Here is a 20,487-nt window from a genome sequence, read left to right as displayed (position 1 = left end):
GACAGGCAGGAGATGTCTGGCTGTGTAGTGGTAGCATCATCAGTACAGTATAGACCATGATGGACAGGCAGGAGATGTCTGGCTGTGTAGTGGTGGTAGCATCATCAGTACAGTATAGACCATGATGGACAGGCAGGAGATGTCTGGCTGTGTAGTGGAAGTAGTACAGTACGGGACATAGTGGAAAGGTTGGAGTTGCCGGTCTGTATTGTGGCAATGGTAGGGACAGCATTAATATGATTGTTTGGATTGTGAAGAAGTAATGGCTTCTTTTAGGTGTGAATACATTTTCACGTTTTTTGGCAGCAGTTTAAGGTTTTGTTATATTCTCCCTGTGTGGGTACAGTGCCTTCCCTGCAGCAGCAGACAGAATGGCTAATAAATATATTACTCTAGCTGTGAAACCTTCTCTTTTTTTTGAAGGCTGTTTCACGTGTGTTATTAAAATTTCCATCAGTAGAAATCGGCAAAAACAAATCAATGGGAGCGCCCATAGGGTGAAAGACCGCTGGTAACAAAGGAGCGCCCATAGGGTGAGAGGGCGCTGGTAACAAAGGAGCGTACAGAGGGTGAGAGGGCGCTGGTAACAAAGGAGCGCACATGGGGTGAGAGGGCGCTGGTAACAAAGGAGCGCACATGGGGTGAGAGGGCGCTGGTAACAAAGGAGCGCACATAGGGTGAGAGGGCGCTGGTAACAAAGGAGCGCACATAGGGTGAGAGGGCGCTGGTAAGAAAGGAGCGTACAGAGGGTGAGAGGGCGCTGGTAAGAAAGGAGCGTACAGAGGGGGAGAGGGCGCTGGTAACCAAGGAGCGTACAGAGGGAGAGAGGGCGCTGGTAACAAATGAGCGTACAGAGGGAGAGAGGGCGCTGGTAACAAAGGAGCGCACAGAGGGTGAGAGGGCGCTGCTAACAAAGGAGCGTACAGAGGGTGAGAGGGCGCTGCTAACAAAGGAGCGTACAGAGGGTGAGAGGGCGCTGCTAACAAAGGAGCGTACAGAGGGTGAGAGGGCGCTGCTAACAAAGGAGCGTACAGAGGGTGAGAGGGCGCTGCTAACAAAGGAGCGTACAGAGGGTGAGAGGGCGCTGCTAACAAAGGAGCGTACAGAGGGTGAGAGGGCGCTGCTAACAAAGGAGCGTACAGAGGGTGAGAGGGCGCTGCTAACAAAGGAGCGCACAGAGGGTGAGAGGGCGCTGGTAACAAAGGAGCGTACAGAGGGTGAGAGGGCGCTGCTAACAAAGGAGCGCACAGAGGGTGAGAGGGCGCTGGTAACAAAGGAGCGCACAGAGGGTGAGAGGGCGCTGCTAACAAAGGAGCGTACAGAGGGTGCTGCTAACAAAGGAGCGTACAGAGGGTGAGAGGGCGCTGCTAACAAAGGAGCGTACAGAGGGTGAGAGGGCGCTGCTAACAAAGGCGGGGGTGCCGTGTGAGCACAGCTCCACTAATAGCTAAACACGACGCGGCCTCTGGCCAAGGAATAAAGCCACGTGCTAGCAATACTGTCTCTAATCATTTGCTGGATGTTCCCGTCTAAACGCTGCGCCCGTGGTGCAGTTTATTGCAAAGTTTGTGCCCAAATCCACCTGTCTATCCTCCTCCAGCAAAGTCTATGAGGATTCAGAAACGCTGTGCGCAGGGTGCTTCTTTTTTCATTGCAGTATTTGGTGCAGAAATAAGACGCAGCGTCAATTGTTGGTCCTTTTTTTCCTGCAATTTTTTTTTAGCCCTTCCAGCCATTGAATTCACTTAAAAAAAAAAAAAAATGCACAAAAAACGCATGCGGAGGTGTTCAGCGCATGTGAGGGGCACGATACCGCATCACCATATCCAGAGAGCATTCAGTGCACAGCAATATAGCGGGAATGGTTCACATACTCCTGTATTCTAATCCAGTGCTAACCATTACTGAGCAACAAGCGTCTGTGTCCATATACTATATATATATATATAGCATTGTCAGGAAACGGCTCTCTGGCGCCCCCTTATTGTCAGGACAATTACAGAATTGACGGACAATGAAGTAAGTGAGGCTGCGGCTATTCTGCTATTATACCGATTTTATCAAAGTGCTCACAGTGCGGGTGTAATTAAAAATAGATATATTCTGATAACACTGCAAGAGCAATTATGTGACATTACATCATGTGACCAAAGGTCATTGCAGGAGTTCAAAGCTGAAGGAGGTGTGTGTCTGTGAGATAGATAGTACATAGATATTAAATGGACAGATAGATGGATATATAATAGATACATAAATACAAGGGGCTGCTGATAAGTCTTTGGCTTTTGGTTGTACCTCAAACCAGGCATCCATAGCAGCCATGGCATCAGAAATGGTGTGAAATTTGGTCCCTTGAGGTGTTTCTTCAGGTTTGGAAACAGATGATAGTCGGAGGGAGCAAGATCTGGTGGATACGGTGGGTGGTCACCATCTGGAAGCCCGGCACGGTTTTGCCGTGGTTGCTTGTGCAGTGTGAGCGGAGGCGTTGTCTTGCAGGAATAAGATTCCTTTGGCCAGCTTGCCGTGCCTTTTGGCCTTCAGAGCTGCCTTCATTTCGTCCAAAAGTTCAGTGTAATACCTTGCATTGATGGTGGAACTCGTTTGAAGGTAGTCCACTAGCAGCACACCCTCCTTATCCCAGACACAGAACACAGACGCCATCACCTTAGTGGCTGATTTTTGCCTCTGAACTTCTTTGGACGAGGAGAACCACTGCACCTCCACTCTTTTGACTGCTCCTTGTTTTCAGGGTCATACAAATTAAATCCAGGTCTCATCCATAGTGACCGGTCGCTCCAGGAAGATCTTATCAGTCTGGAAACACTGACAAATGGAGCGGGAGGTTGTCACTCGCTGCTTCTCTGATCTCTGGTCAGACATTTGGGGATCCACTTTGCAGAAGCTTCCTCATGTCCAAATGTTCATGGATCATAACACAAAGACGTTCACGGGAAATCCCCATAATGTCTGCTATTGCTTTAGCTGAAATTGGTGGATTCTCCAGTATGAGGTTGTGCGCAGCATCGACGATCTCCGGAACAACAACCACTCTCTGACGTCCAGGACGTTCCTCATCATTGGGGCTGAAGTGGCCCGTTTTACATTTGGCAACCCAGTTCTTACCTGTGGAATATGAAGGGTATTGATCCCCCCCAATGTCTGCGACATGTCACCATGAATAACCGCTGCGGACTTTCCTTGCAGAAAGAAGAATTTTATCATCCTCTGCTCTCAGTTGTGTAAATATCACATTAGACTCCGCCATTTTGTTTTCCCGCGTGCGTAGAACACGGTTGCCATAAGCAACAAACACAAACTTTTGAAAACATATTAGACACATAAGGCTTTCATGTGATGTAACATTCATTACCATAGAAACAAAAAAAAAACAACAACAAAGCCAAAGACTTAGCAGCAGCGCCTCGTAGATGATAGAGAACAGATATATAAATATATGGTTAATGGATACACACACACACCACGTGTTACACACAGGGAGAGGTATGTTGATGATACAGAATGTGATGACATGATGACTATATTTGAATAAATGTTGTTGTTTTTTTTTGTTCAAGAATAACAAAGCGATGAGAAGGTGTGTCCAAACATTTGGTCTGTACTGTATATACATAATAAATATATATATGTAATTTTACACCTGATGAAGGCTATACAGTAGCCGAAACGCGTCGTGGTTAATTAATTCATAAATATACATCTACATTTCTCTGCTGTCTTGGAAATCCAAGTGGGAATGCAACATTGGGGTTTTTGTTTGTTTGGGTTTTTTTGCATCCTGAATCTTTTTTTTTTTTTAAATTTTACTTGTCAGGAGAAGCTTAGAAAGACCACGGCAAAGACTAAGTACAAGGAATGTGCACTGTGCAAGGAAAGATTACCTAGCTCGTGGAAGAAGAGGTTTTGTCAATTCTGTTTAGAGAAGACTATTTGTGAAGTATCCCCTAACTTAAAAAAAATCTAGGGTGCTATCCTGCTGGTAATCTGGTGAGCCTGTCTTTGCAGAAGGGAAATTTGTGTGGTCTGGATCCTTGTCACGATGTGACTATAGGATAACGATGGACAGGTGACTTCTATACTGCCCCTCATGCTGGGAGACCCTAGGATATCCTTAACCTCCAGATTTACCCTGCAGGTGGAGATCCTTGCCTTACTATACTCCTGAGTAAAACTGATCTGTCCCCTCAAAAGGAAGGGGCAGGAGGGTGACTGCAACACAAAGACAGATGGAAAAAACAAAACAGGCACACTGTCAACTTACAGGAGCAAACAGAAACTAAAGAGAAAAGCAAGAGAAGTAAGGCAGCAACCAACAAGGGTAAACTCCACAGCTGCTCACAGCAATGAGGTACTGCAACCCACAGTAAGGGGTACTTTGCACGTTGCGACATAGCTACTGCGATCTCGTCGGGGTCAAATCGACAGTGACGCACATCCGGCGCCGGTAACGACGTTGCAACGTGTAAAGCCTAGAAGCACGATAAACGATCGCAAAAGCGCCGAAAATCAGTGATCTGTGTAGTGTCGGTCATTTCCATAATTTCGCTGCAGCGACAGGTACGATGTTGTTCCTCGTTCCTGCGGCAGCACACATCGCCGTGTGTGAAGCTGCAGGAGCGAGGAACATCTCCTTACCTGCGTCCCGCCTGCAATGAGGAAGGAAGGAGGTGGGCGGGATGTTTACGTCCTGCTCATCTCCGCCCCTCCACTTCTATTGGCCGTCTGCCGTGTGACGTCGCACGACCCGCCCCCTTAGGAAGGAGGCGGGTCGCTGGCCTTCGCGACGTCGCAGGGCAGGTAAGTGCGTGTGAAGCCGCCGTAGCGATAATGTTCACTACGGCAGCTATCACAAGAGATCACATCTGCGACGGGGGCGGGGATTATCGCGCTCGACATCGCTATAATCAGCTAGCGATGTCGCAGTGTGCGTGCAAAGAACCCCTAATGTGGGCTTTACACGAGACGACCGATCGTGTGATGCATTGTCGGGGTCACGGTTTTCGGGACGCACATCCGGCATCGCACACGATGTCGTCTCGTGTGACACCTCCTAGCGACGCAGTATTTCTCACAAATCGTGAGTCGTGTACTCGTCGCTAGGTTTCATAAAATTGTTTAATTAACATGGCGCTGGTTGTTCGTTTCCGTGGCATCACACATTGCTCCATGTGACACCACAGGAACGATGAACACAGCTTACCTGCGTCCAGCGGCACCCGCCGGCTATGCGGAACGAAGGAGGTGGGCAGGATGTTACGTTACGGCTGCCGTGTGACGTCGCTCTGACACCGAACGTCCCTCCCACTTCAGGAAGTGGACGTTTGTCGCCCACAGTGAGGTCGTCCGGAAGGTAAGTGCGTGTGACGGGGGTTAAACGAGTTTGTGCGCCACGGGCAGTGATTTTTCCCGTGACGCAAAAGCGACGGGGGCGGGTGTGATCGCTCGTCCAATCGCACGATAGATCGACTCGTGTAAAGCAGGCTTAAGTCTCAATCACCACACCTCACCAGACCAGTGTAGAGACGCTTTAGCTGGCATTAAAGGACGCATCCAGCCAGCATATATGGGAGTGGAGCGAATGTGACTGACTCCCCTACAGCATGGGATCAAAGAAAACTAACAAGCAGCTCAGCAGAGATTAACTCTTGTTAGCCTGCCTATGAACTACAAATTGGGGAGTCTGCCTGCGCTGGTCACAGACATCAGAGAAGTTAGCAGAATCTGTAGTCACCACAGGAGGCCTGAGAGGAAACGATTCCTACCATCATCTTCCAAAAGAAAATTTCCCTTTTTGAGGAGGATTTTGAGGTTGTATGGGATGAGGCTCACTAACTAGAAGCGCAGGGACTCTTCAGCAAGGTCCTTTTAAAACCAGCCATTTCAGTAAGCTGTATGTCCAGATCCATGATGCTATGGCCAGATCTGTAAGGCTGGTTTCACATCTCCGGTATTTTGCTGGAAGCCGGATCCGGCACAAATGCAGTACAGTTACATGCATTTACAATGGAAGCGCAACACCATGCGGACATATCTGGTTGTGTATGAAGCCTGTGTCCGCATAGTGTCGCGCTTCCATTGTAAATGAATGTAATTGTACTGCATTTGTGCCGGATCCGGCTTCCGGCAAAATACCGGAGATGTGAACCAAGCGTAAGGCCAGCTAGGAAGCAAAACAGGCTGGAGAAAACATCTCCGTTACTGTTTGATGCAGAGGTGAGTGGTAATTCTGTCTGATACCTCGGGACTCCGTGAGATGTCGGCTACATCAGTAGAGCATTGTGGTAAAAATGGTGGCCATAGAACTCAGTCAAAATCTAGAGTCTGTTCAATTCCTTGTCAAAGGGAATATTTGTTCGGCCTGGCATTGGATGATATGCCGGAGAAAGCCATGGATAATAGGAAGGGGTTCCCTATTTTATTTACTCCTACATATAAAATGTCCTTTTGGTAAAGAGGATATAGCTGAAGAAGGCCTCCTAGGGACCAAGACAAATGGGAAGACCAGAAAAATATGAGCAGGGGCTTCATGTTTGGAGGACCATTCATGGTAGGCAAGAAACCCTCAGAGTGACTCTACCACCCAGGTAGGGGGGAAGGCTTACTCTTTTTTTTGGCTTACTCTTTTTTTCCTGTCTGAGCGAGAATTACATCGAGCAGCTGGATCCTCAATGTAGCTGAGTCCGGCCTGAACTTAGAATTTATGGCTTTTCCCCCCCTCAGACAATTCCTCGAAATTCCCCGGGAGCAGCTAGTACTGGAGTACCCTACCAATTGTAAAGGAAATTCTTCTTCCGGTGCTGAATGAGCGGGACTGTTTTTATTTTTCTCTATGTCAAGTAACAAAATCAGACGCGACCTTCAGGGCTGGATCACTGCTCTACAGCAATATTGCTGACTACACGATAACGTCATCTCTATGATTTTTGGTGTGCTGAATCCAAAGATCAGAACATTGTTTGCTTCCACAAAACGCTTAACAAAGAAACTCTTACAGTAATAATGTAACAATATATATAATTTTAATCATATTATTTAGATATGCTGAACACACAGAGAAACGCTGAATATGCAATCGGTATAAGTAACAGGAAGACTGCTTAATAGCCAGTTAAAAACTAGTGACATCTAGCACGAGGTTCTCCTCTGATATCACACCATCAACAGCGCGAGAGATGCGTGAACATTCCCAAGAACCCTTATTACGTGCAAACCGAAAGGTCCTTAAAATAATCCAGCACACAAAGGGTAAAATAGTCCATAGAACACTGATATTGTCCAGTAATGGGGTAAATGCACAATCCTCCAGCTGCCTTTTCCAGGGATCAGAGTTTCTCCAAGTCTCTCCAAGGTGCTGACTGTAGCATCAGCATCCAACAAAGGACCCAACTACTGCTTCAGCCTTAGTCCTCCCCAGTCCCTCTCCTTATATCCAGGGGTAGGAAGACAGGTTGGATGGTTTTCAGATCCCCTTCCCCCCCCCCCCCCAGACCTAGAGACAGAGGCACTGCAGGGGGTGATTTTCAGCATTTGGAGAGCAGAGGAGTCATGAATGGACGGTGAGGAAATGTCAGCAGAGATTCATCAAGAGGCAGAGACACATCCAGGCTGCAGATGACAACCGAGCTAATGTGATTAAGACTGTAGACAAGATGGGGAATACACAGAGCAACAAGGCAAAACGCTGAAAACCAATAAAAATATGAATATAAACAAAATAAATACCCAACCCACCATATCCCACCATCACAACTTCACAATTTCCATTAGTTGTTTAGTAACGCATTGCGTTACTTACGTCACCTCGTGTTAGAAACTCCAGGTCTGGTGCTGACCAGGAGTAATCCATGGAGCCTTGTTCTCTGAATAGGTTGGAGTATCGATTCGGGGGATGTCGTGGGACCACTACACCATAGATTTCATGGATTTGTTTAAAATGATAAATTGATGAACGAGGAATACCGATGGGGAGTCTTTATTCAAATAAACTATTTTTCCTGTGTCTGTTGTGTTTCACTTTACACTTACTGGATTAGTAATGGGGGTGTGTGATAGATGACTCTTCATTACTATTCACTGGGTTTGATGCGAGATGACATTTCACAGCTGACAACAAGTCTGAAAAATATTACCCCCATTGCCACCACACCTGGGCAATCAGGAAGAGACGGGCAACGCTCCAGAATTGGTGCATCTAATGGATGTGCCACTTCTATGACAGCTGCAGGCTGGTATTTTTAGGCTGGGGGAACCTAAATAACTATGGACCTTCCCAACCTGAAAATACCAGCCCGCAAGTGTCTACTTTATCTTGGCTGGTAATGGGGGAACCTTGCACCTTTTTTATATAATATATATACATATACAATTATTTACTTCCTGGCAGCAACCTGGGAGTCAGAGATGTGTCCAGGCGTCTTCCCCATGCTGTTTCCATTACGTTTGAATGCTGTTTCCATCCATTTCAGTAATTTTCCGGCCTCCTCAGCCCTCCTCGGTGGGGGGGGGGGTCTGCTGTAAAAATTCTCGAATTCCCCTTTGTCTTCCGTCATACTCGTTACTCAGATTGAGCACGTCCGAGGGTCAGACCTGCTCAATTCGAGTAACAAGTAATTTTGTTCTCGCTCCTAAGCGCAACAAATTGTATGGTCCATTTTATTTATTACACTTGCCAAAATACAAAATTTGGGGTTAAAGCAATATTTTTGTGGAAAAAAGTAAAATTTTTAATTTTTTACACTAAAGGAAATTTGTCACCAGGTTTTTGCCCCCTAATATGAGAGCAGCATGATGTAGGGGCAGAGATCCTGATTCCAGCGAAGTGTCCCTTACTGGGCTGCTTAGTGTAGTTTTGATAAAAGCACTGATTAATCAGCAGGAGATTATCATTACAGGACTACTTGGCTGCTGCAGGTAGTCCAGCAGATGCATGAGCTCTGTATAACTGCTAGAGGAGCAGAGGAGACAACACATAGCTCAGTAAGTGACACATCGCTGGAATCAGGGTCTGTGTCCCTTCCACTAATGACCTAAGACTGATATCCTCAATAATCCAAAAATCCCACTCCCATCTCGAAGGGGTACTTTGCACGCTGTGACATCGCTAGCCGATGCTAGTGATGCCGAGCGCAATAGTCCCCGCCCCCGTCGCACATGCGATATCTTGTGATAGCTGCCGTAGTGAACATTATCGCTCCGGCAGCATCACACGCACTTACCTGCCCTGCGACGTCGCTCTGGCTGGCGACCCGCCTCCTTCTTAAGGGGGCAGGTTGTGCGACGTCACACGGCAGGTGGCCAATAGAAGCGGAGGGGCGGTGATGAGCAGGACGTAAACATCACGCCCATCTCCTTCTTTCCGCATTGCCGTCGGGACGCAGGTAAGGAGATGTTCTTCGCTCCTGCGGCTTCATACACAGCGATGTGCGCTGCCTCAGGAACGAGGAACAACATCGAACCTGCGTACGCACCGACATTATGAAAATGAACGACGCTACACAGATCACTGATTTTTGACTGTTTCACGCTCGTTCATCTTCTCACCTAGGCTTTACACGTTGCGACATCGTTAACGGCGCTGGACGTGCGTCACTTTCGATTTGACCCTGACGATATCGCAGGTGCGATGTCGCAACGTGCAAAGTACCCCTAAGACTTATCACGAGCTGGCTCAATTCTCCGGAATTGACTACCCAGAACACTTCATTTAATTCCGAAACCCTACAGTTTTAAGCACGCACTAAAATGGCTTTCTTTAGCTGGCTTATCACTTATCTAACTATTCCCGTTCTGCCTTTACAACATTTTCTTCCAAATCTGGTCCCTTATATCATGTTCTTACGCACCCTCCATGCACTTAATAGCCCTCGGTACCTGTACACACACGGGCTGGTGATCGGTTCAGGCACCGATATGTGAATCCCCTATTGAAGGCCGGACCACACAATACAAGCACTTTTTACCATTCACCTTTTGTTCCTTCCCTATTTCTTTATAGATTGTAGCTTGTGAGTAGACTCCTCACTCCTCTTGGTATTTTTTGAATTACTCGTTTACTCTGTTATGTCTTTATTGTCTGTAAAAGTCCCCTCCGAAATGTAAAGTGTTCCTGAATATGTTGGCGCAATAAAAATGATTATTAGTAGTACTTGTACACAGGTTGTGGAGGAGCTTGGCAGCAGGTTGTTCCAAACATCTTGGAGACCTGACCCCAGATCTTCTGTGTGAGACTTGTTCTGTTTCTTCATGTGATCCTATACACACTGGGTGATGCCAGATCGGGGCTCGGTGGGGCTACACCATCCCCTCCACAAGACTACTTCATACCATGGCAAGACTGAGCACAGCAACAATACAACAGTCTGGTACTGCATCAGCAAGGCGCCTCCCTGGCAAAGAGTTTAAAGTACATTTGGGTGTCGAGTTGTTGTTAATGATTCTTAGATAAAGCACCAAGAAATGGGCAACAATGAGGACCGTAGTCGCAGTGACCAGTCAAGGAAATTTGGTGCAGCAGAAGAAAAATGCATCATGGTTGCTTGCCTTCAAAACCGGATGATGTCCAACAGTGTTATTAGCTCAGAAGCGCCGAGTAGGAATTAATGGGAATTCTGTGAAGATCCAAAGGAAGATCCAAGAATTCAAAATCAGAAGACACAAGAGTAGTCAGTAAACTGTCAAGGTCACAACAGGAAATACACGCGCCAAGCTATAGTGCATATAGCCTTGTACTTCACTGGCTCTGCTCTCAGCCCGGTTTACTGACTACTCTTGCATCTTCTGATCTTTGGACCCTTGAATCTTCACCAGCAGCTCAGAATACCCATTCATGAAGTCATGAAGGTGATTATCCGGCCACACAGAGCCCTGATCTCACATCAGCTCTTCTGTCTGGAATCAAGAGACAAAAAGATCTGCACAAGCGTCCTACACAGAAGATCTGGAGTCAGTTCTCCAAGATTTTTGGAGGAACCTCAAGACCCACCTCTTCCAACAAGCCTACAACCTACAATAGCCCTCAGTCCAGTACACCACTGCGCAACCAGCTCTGTCCTCACCTATTGTACCATCACCCAATCCCTGTAGACTGTGAGCCCTCGCGGGCAGGGACCTCTCTCCTCCTGTAGACTGTGAGCCCTCGCGGGCAGGGTCCTCTCTCCTCCTGTAGACTGTGAGCCCTCGCGGGCAGGGTCCTCTCTCCTCCTGTAGACTGTGAGCCCTCGCGGGCAGGGTCCTCTCTCCTCCTTTAGACTGTGAGCCCTCGTCGGCAGGGTCCTCTCTCCTCCTGTAGACTGTGAGCCCTCGCGGGTAGGGTCCTCTCTCCTCCTGTAGACTGTGAGCCCTCGTGGGCAGGTCCTCTCTGCTCCTGTAGACTGTGAGCCCTCGCGGGCAGGGTCCTCTCTCCTCCTGTAGACTGTGTGCCCTCGCGGGCAGGGACCTCTCTCCTCCTGTAGACTGTGAGCCCTCGCGGGCAGGGTCCTCTCTCCTGTAGACTGTGAGCCCTCGCGGGCAGGGACCTCTCTCCTCCTGTACCAGTCTTGTACTGTTAATGATTGTTGTACATATACCCTCTTTCACTTGTAAAGCGCCATGGAATAAATGGCGCTATAATAATAATAATAATGTTTGGAGCAACCTCCTGCCGAGCTTCTCCATAACCTGTGTACAAGTGACGAGAAAAAGTGATGGAGGTGACAGGTGGTCAACGAATACTGAGGATGCAGGTGACAGGCTGGGTTATTGAATCCTGGGGACAGAAGTGAGTGGGAGGTTGCTGAACCCTGAGGACAGGATGGACAGTCAGTTGCCTAATCCCGAGGACGGGGGGGACATGGTCGGTCGTCAAATCCTGAGGACAGAGGCGATAGTTGGTCCCCAAATCCCGAGGATGAAGGCGACGGTTGGTCGCCGAATCCCGAGGCGGTGGTTGGTCATTAAATCCTGAGGACAGAGGCGACTGTCAGTCTCTGAATACCGAGGACGGACGCAACAGTCAATCTCCGAATCCCGAGGACAGATGTGACAGTCGGTCCCAAATCACAAAGACTGAGGCGAAGGTCGGTCCCCGAATCCCGAGAACAGAGGTGACGGTCGGTCACCGAATCCAAAGGATGAAGGCGACTGGGAGAATTTACATTTCTCTCTCCATCATTCACTTTTCATTTTGTTGATTGATTAATACAAACTATTTGTACTTGTATTACTTTTAAACCCTTTTTACTTTCCAGTATGATTTCTTTACCTGCGTAAATGTTTTGCACAGCACTGTACATACAGTATCAGTCAAACGTTTGGACACACCTGCTGATGCAATGGGTTTTTTTCTATTCTCATTAGAATGTGTAGGATAGAAGGAAAACAAAGGCGCAAAAAAGGGTCTTATCTGTGAGGTGCGGAGAACCTACAATTTAGGTTTTGCTCACCTGGGGGGGTGGTTGTGTGAGACACAACCACTGGAAAAACCTTGGAAAATCAGCTGCTATGGCCCCAATATCAAGGATACTTTGTGATAGCCGATAGGAGTGGAAATGGTTAATTGTGGCGCTGATGTATAATAAAATGAATGCTGGATCTTCCAGATGTGACTTTATTCTACGCGTTTCAGAGTCACAGCCTTCATCAGGATTATCGCATTTCACATTAAATGTGATGATCCTGATTAAGGCGGTGACTCCGAAACGCGTAGAATAAAGTCCCATCTTAACGATACAGCACTCATCTTTTTTTACACCGCAGCGCGGCAATTAACCCTTTTCACTCCTACTGGCTCATTAGAATGTGCACAGTGTAGAGTCAAACTAATGGCAGCAAAATAAAGCAAGCAATATCGAAACAAGTCGCAAATAAAAACTTGTGAAGCAAAGCAGAATAAGTGTTATACTTTAGATTTCTCACTGCTCCCCGCCCACCAACCTGTTACTCTAATGATAGCCATGATCTCAAGCATCTTCATCAGGTAGTCACAGGTGATGACGTCCAATAAGCAGGTAAGTCTTTCCAACAGTTCGTTAGTGGAAATACCGTTCCTCACCAAGTGTTTGCGACCATTTGGGGTGTCTTAAGGCTGCTTTACACGCTGCGACATCACTAGCGATCGCACCCGCCCCCGCCATTTGTGCGTCACGGTCAAATCGCTGCCCGTGGCGAACAATATCGCTGGTACGCGTCCCACGAATGTACCTTCCTAATGACGTCGCTGTGGCTGGTGAACAACCTCTTTTCTAAGGGGGAGGTTCGTGCGGCGTCACAGCGACGTCATATAACAGCCCACCAATAGAAGCAGAGGGGCGGAAAGCATTAACGACACGCCCACCTCGTTGCCAGATGATGCAGGAACGCTGTTGTTAGTCGTTCCCGGGTGTCACATGTAGCGATGTGTGCTGCCTCAGGAACGACGAACAATCGGCGTCCAGACCGAGCAACGATATTTGGGAAATAAACGACCTGTCTACGATCAACGATTTGGTGAGCATTTCTGATCGTTAGTGGTCACTTGTAGGTGTCACACGCAACAACATCGCTAACAAGGCCGAATGTGCATCACGAATTTCGTGACCCCGTGTAAAGCGGCCTTTAGAGGCTACACAACTCCTTACAGGGCTGAGCCTTATTCTACTGTTGTGGTAAGCTAGAATATTATTATTATTATTATTATTATTTATTTATAGAGCACCATTAATTCCATGGTGCTGTACATGAGAAGGGGGTTACATACAAAATACGTATACAAGTTACAGTAGACAGACTAGTACAGAGGGAAGAGGGCCCTACCCTTGCGGGCTTACATTCTATAGGATTATGGGGAGGAGACAATAGGTGGGGTGTAGGTCAGGCGGCGGCTCCGCACGGTGGTCGGGCGGCAGCTCCGCACGGTGGTCGGGCGGCAGCTCCGCACGGTGGTCGGGCGGCAGCGAGTTCATTGTAGATTGTAGGCATTTCTGAACAGATGAGTTTTCAGGTTCCGTTTGAAGTTTGCAAGGGTAGGGGATAGTCTGACGTGTTGAGGCAGCGAGTTCCAGGAGACTGGGGATGCTCGGGAGAAGTCTTGGAGTCGGTTGCGTGAGGAGCGAATGAGAGAGGAGGAGAGGAGGAGATCTTGGGAGGACCGGAGGTGACGTGTTGGAGTGTAGTGGGAGAGTAGTTCGGAGATGTACGGAGGGGAAAGATTATGCACAGCTTTGTAGGTCAGTGTTAGAAGTTTGAATTGGATACGGTGGAAGATTGGAAGCCAGTGGAGGGACATGCAGAGGGGAGAAGCGGGGTGGTATTGAGGAGAGAGGTGGATAAGTCGGGCAGCAGAGTTAAGGATGGACTGGAGAGGGGCGAGCGTGTTGGCAGGGAGGCCACAGAGGAGGATGTTACAGTAGTCGAGGCGGGAGATTATGAGGGCATGCACTAGCATTTTAGTAGATTGCAAATTGAGGAAAGGGCGGATTCTGGAAATATTTTTGAGTTGAAGACGGCAGGAGGTGGTGAGGGACTGGATGTGTGGTATGAAGGATAAGGCAGAGTCAAAGGTCACTCCGAGGCAGCGAACTTTGGGTACTGGCGAGAGTGTGGTGTTATTTATTGTAATAGATAGATCAGGTGGAGAGTGTAGGTGAGACGGAGGAAAGATGATTAGTTCAGTTTTGGCCACATTGAGCTTTAGGAAGCGAGAGGAGAAGAAGGAGGATATAGCAGATAGACATTTCGGGATTTTGGACAGCAGAGATGTGGCATCTGGGCCAGAGAGGTAGATCTGGGTGTCGTCGGCATATAGGTGGTATTGGAAGCCATGGGACTTTATGAGTTGTCCTAGGCCAAATGTGTAGATAGAGAAAAGTAGGGGTCCTAGGACAGAGCCTTGAGGGACGCCAACAGAGAGATGGTGGGATGAAGAGGTTGTGTGAGAGTGGGAGACACTGAAAGTGCGATTTGAGAGGTATGAAGAGATCCAAGAGAGGGCAAGATCTCTGACACCAAGGGAAGAGAGGGTCTGTAATAGGAGGGAGTGGTCAACGGTATCGAAGGCTGAGGACAGGTCTAGGAGTAGGAGTATAGAGAAGTGCTTGTTCGCTTTGGCAGTAAGCAAGTCATTTGTGATTTTAGTCAGGGCAGTTTCGGTAGAGTGATGTGGACGGAAGCCGGACTGTAGGTTGTCAAAGAGAGCGTTAGAGGAGAGGTGGGAGGAAAGTTCAGCATGGACATGCTGTTCCAGGAGTTTTGAGGCAAGTGGGAGTAGTGATATGGGGCGATAGCTGGTAGTAGAGGTTGGATCGAGGGAAGGTTTCTTTAGGATAGGTGTGACTGTTGCATGTTTAAAGGCAGAGGGGAAGGTTCCAGTCGTTAAAGATAGGTTGAAGAGGTGGGTTAAGGCTGGAGTAAGGATGGTGGTGAGGTTGGGAAGGAGGTGGGATGGCATGGGGTCAAGTGCGCAGGTGGTGAGGTGCGCTTTTGAGAGAAGACGTGCAAGCTCTCCTTCGGTGATGGTGGGGAGGAAGTTTATGGGAGAGGGGCAGTGGTCAGCTACATGAAGGGGTTGTGGTGGCTGAGCAGAGAAGACTTGCCTTATTAGGTCGATTTTTTCTTGGAAATAGGTGGCAAAGTCTTCTGCAGAAATGAGGGAGGTTGGAGGGGGCAGTGGTGGGCGAAGGAGGGAGTTGAAAGTGTTGAATAACTGTTTGGGGTTGTGTGTTAGAGAGGATATGAGGTTTCTGAAGTAATCGTGTTTAGCGGAGGTGAGGACTGAGCGAAATGTGTGAATTGCATTTTTGAATGTGGTGAAGTCTTCCTGGGAGTGCGTTTTCTTCCACCGCCGCTCTGCAGCCCTAGACCTTTGCCGAAGTTTTTTAGTGAGGCTGTTGTGCCAGGGCTGTCTATTGATTCGTCTCACTCTGCCATGCACAAGGGGAGCGACTGAATCAATAGCTGATGTGAGGGTGGTGTTGTAGAAAGTGGTGGCGCTGTCTGTGTCGTGGAGGGACGATATGGAGGACAGTGGGAGGATAGAGTCGGCGAGGGTGTGCATGTTGAGGTGTGCAAGGTTTCTGCGGGGATGTGCTAGGTGCTGGACAGGGGAGGTAGGTGAGGAGGACAGGGCTGAAAAGGTCAGAAGATGGTGGTCAGATAGGGGGAGGGGGGAAGAAGCATTCAACTAAGGGAAACAACGATCCATCATTATTATAGGATGTGTGCACAACGTTTGCTGAATGATACTGAATGACTTTCAAGGACTCCAGTAAATTTTAAGGGGTTTTATCTTTGAGAGGATTATGTCATGTTACATGTATATGCCGTAAATGTCTGAGAGATGCAGTTTCCAAATGTTTGACAGCTACTGTAGATATATAAAGTAAATGTGTTGTTGGTTATAGGAAGCAATATCACACAGGGTTTTCGTCTAAATGCGCCCCCTCAGCCACATGAGACCACAATCTTATAGTAGTGCCACAATCATAAATGTCTGTTATGTATTTTATCAGTCTCAGGCCGGCCTCACACTTGCGATTAACTCGCACGAGTGCAATGTGAGAAAATCTCGCATTGCACCCGGACCCATGTTAATCAATGATGCAGCTCCCATCTGCTATTTTTTTCTCAGTCCAAATCGGACTGAGAAAAAATAGCAGCATGCGAGTTTCTCGCACAAGTCTCTTCAATGCAAGTCTATGGGTGCGTGAAAAAAACGGATGTCACACGGACGGCGCATACACCATCCTAGGGACATCCGTTTTTCTCAATACATTTCACGCATGTAGCAGAGAACAATGTAAATGCTCCTGTACATAACGGTACATGAATAGCAGCTGCTGAGGGTAAAAACTGATTGCACACTGACAGCACACTGATGAAACTAGTGAACTAAAATCATCCTACTTTCTGGCATGAATCGGACCAATTTTACACTAGCAAGAGTGATTCCAACCTAAGAGTGGAGTCACACTGCCGCTTGACTCGTGACCAGCCGGCGGCTCTCCTGACCTGAGCATGAGAGCTGCATAGAAATACATGAAGCTGTCGTGCTCGGGTCAGGAGAACTGTCGGCAAAACGAAAAAGAATATAAAGTTTGGTAAAATGTAACCTGATAAAATATAGCTTGTGTCCTGCATCTCCTACTTTCCTACAGACTTCAGGTTAACATCTCGCTGCACTGTGTCCACAAAAAGCCCAGCAATTTCTAAAAAGATAAATACATCTCTTATAGAAAGTGTTAGGGGTACTTTGCACACTACGACATCGCAGCTGTGATGTCGGTGGGGTCAAATCGAAAGTGACGCACATCCGGGGTCGCTGTCGACATCGGAGTATGTGAATCCTTTTTGATACGATTAACGAGCGCAAAAGTGTCGCAATCGTATCAATCGTATCATCGGTATAGTGTCCGACATTTTCATAATTGCAGTGACGGTACGATGTTGTTCCTCGTTCCCCTGCGGCAGCACATATTGCTCTGAGAGAAGCTGCAGGAGCGAGGAACATCAGCTTACCTGCATCACCGCGGCTCACGCCGGCTATGTGGAAGGACGGAGGTGGGGGGGGGGGGGGTGTTTATGTCCCGCTCATCTACGCCCCTCCGCTTCTATTGGCCGCCTGCCGTATGACGTTGCTGTGACGCTGCCCGACCCGCTCCCTTAGGAAGGAGGTGGTTTGCCGGCCAGAGCGACGTCGCAGGGCAGGGGAGTGCGTGTGACGCTGCCGTAGCGATAATGTTCGCTACGGCAGCTATCAAAAATGATCGCTGCTGCGACAGGGGCGGGGACTATCGCACTCGGCATCGCAAGCATCGGCTTACGATGTCGTAGTGTGCAAAGTACCCCCTTATAGGCTGGAATGAGGCAGGCAGTGTATGTGGTAGGGATAAAGGAAGGTTTTCTGAGCCACTAAATGGTTTGGAAATGTACAGAACGTTTTTCTTTTTGCTGTGGCACAAAAAGTGTTATCAAAATCTGCCTGTGTGTTTATAGCTTAAGGCCAGAGTGACTCGCATCGCATCACCCGGCACAGCTTGACGCTCTCTGGACACGAGAGCTTCAGTTGCATAGAAATACATGCAGCCAATCTGCTCCTGTGCGGTGGTGCGATGCAAGACTCGCGCATGTGACTCTAGTCTAAAAGGAATGGTATGAGTGTGTCTACTTTGTGGTTTCAAAATAAAAGATCCTAAACTCATTTCTAATTTTTACAGAAAATTCCAAAAAGAACATGTTATCTGTAAATTATAAAATAGAAGATGAAGATGTCCTGCAAAACTCTTCAGAAGAAAACCGCCTCACCCTTAAGATCCATCCAAAACCTCGCGGTACAGATCTGTCACATCATTCTACTCCACGAGGGCCTTTCCCCGATCAATCGCAGATTGTTACCACCAGTACAAGTCAAGACCACGTTAAAGGGTTTCAATGTGGAGAGTGTGGAAAACAGTTTGCGAAAAGCTCAAGTCTTGCTACACACCAAAAATCTCATCTGGGAGAGAAGCCGTTCTTCTGTACAGAATGTGAGAAATACTTTACAAATAAATACAGTTTCATTAAACATCAGAGAATTCACACAGGAGAGAAGCTGTATTCATGTTCAGGATGCGGGAAACAGTTTACAAGAAAATCACATCTTATTACACATGAGAGAATTCACACGGGAGAGAAGCCATTTTCATGTTTGCTGTGTGGGAAATGCTTTTCAGATAAATCAACTCTTACTACACATGAGCGAATTCACAGAGGAGAAAAGCCGTATTCATGTTCACTGTGTGAGAAATGCTTTACAAGTAAATCAAGTCTTCTTGCACATGAAAGAATTCACACAGGGGAGAAGCCGTACTCCTGTTCAGAATGTGGAAAATGTTTTACTGATAAATCAACTCTTACTACACACGAGAGAATTCACACAGGGGAGAAACCGTATTCATGTTCACAATGTCAGAAATGTTTTACTGATAAATCAAGTCGTATAACACATGAGAGAATTCACACAGGGGAGAGGCCGTATTCATGTGCACGATGTGGGAAAGGTTTTACAAATAAATCAAGTCTTGTTACACACGAGAGAAGTCACACAGGAGAAAAGCCGTATTCATGTGCCGAATGTGGAAAGTGCTTTACAAATAAATCATGTCTCGTTAGACATGAGAGAATTCACACAGGAGAGAAGCCGTATGCATGTTCACAATGTGGGAAACGTTTTACAAACAGGTCTCATCTGGTTACACATGAAAGGAGTCACACAGGAATGAAACCATGATGTTTTCTGGCAAGACAATGTATTTTAGTTGAAATTAAATGTCTAGAATTTAGACATAGAAGAAACCATATTCTTAGAACGTGTAAAGTTTTTAAAGAGAAAATAAATCTCATATTTACAGATTTATAAGAGTTAATAAGTTTTATTTGCTTGAATTTGTGTAGGAGAATTTGAATAACATGCCTTAACAAACCCACTGTCATCTGTGCACCCATGAAAAATTCCCACACAGAACTCAGAAAAATGCTCACGATCAGCATACTATATTCTGGATGTATAAATCGCTGCTATACAAATAGTCCGATCCTACTCACTGACTTAGTAAACTGTCAGGTTTTACATATGTAAATTGCACCTAGATTTGTACACAAATCACAGTGCATCGAGGCAGGTACTGGGCTGCAAAGACTTCAAGCCTCTGCCCATGTGAAGGAGGCAGAAACCACTAAATCAAAGCTCTGTCTGATGTTTGGTCAGAGTTCTGTAGCTCCTAATATTAAGGATACTGTGACTGTGGTGTTCCACTATCTGGTATTGTCGTAGAATATACACCATATCCCCTTAATATTACCCTCTTCTCTCTCATAATAAATACACTGCTCAAAAAAATAAAGGGAACACTTAAACAGCACAATGTAACTCCAAGTCTTTCACACTTCTGTGAAATCCTCCTGTCCAATTATGAAGCATCACTGATTGTGAATCACTGTTTCCTGCTGTTCTGCAAATGGAAGAGACAACAGATAGAGATGATCGGCAATTAGCCAGACACCCCCTATAAAGGAGTGATTCTGCAGGTGGTGACCACAGACCATTTCTCTGTTCTCATTCTTTTTGGCTGTTGTTTTGGTCACTTTTGCATTTTGTCATTGCTCTCACCCTAGAAGTAGCATGTGGGGATGTCTACAACCCACAGAAGTTGATCAGGTAGTGCAGCTCATCCAGGTTGTCACATGTGGCAAGAAGGTTAGCTGTGTTTGTTAACACAGTGTCCAGAGCATGGAGCAGATACCATGAGACAGGTCAGTACACCAGGAGACCTGGAGAGGGCCGTAGGAGGGCAACAACCACTCAGCAGGACCGCTACCTCGACCTTTGTGTAAAGAGGAACAGGAGGAGCAGTGCCAGAGCCCTACCAAATGACATCCAGCAGGCCACTAATATCAACCCAGGGCCCACTGCACCTACATGTTGTGTCAAAACAGGTCTGAGGATCTTATCCAGGTACCTAATGGCAGTCAGGGTACCTCTGG

At 47.2% G+C, this 20,487-nt stretch overlaps 1 pseudogene; it reads left to right on the top strand.

The window, feature by feature from the left end:
- LOC142297113 (uncharacterized) overlaps nucleotides 1–19,328 on the top strand; it is a 136,769-nt pseudogene extending 117,441 nt beyond the window's left edge.
- The last annotated feature ends 1,159 nt before the right edge of the window (nucleotides 19,329–20,487 follow it).

The sequence above is a fragment of the Anomaloglossus baeobatrachus genome, chromosome 3 (genome assembly GCF_048569485.1).
Source record: "Anomaloglossus baeobatrachus isolate aAnoBae1 chromosome 3, aAnoBae1.hap1, whole genome shotgun sequence".
Taxonomy (NCBI): Eukaryota; Metazoa; Chordata; class Amphibia; order Anura; family Aromobatidae; genus Anomaloglossus; species Anomaloglossus baeobatrachus.
This window is presented reverse-complemented; position numbering and strand designations above follow the sequence as displayed.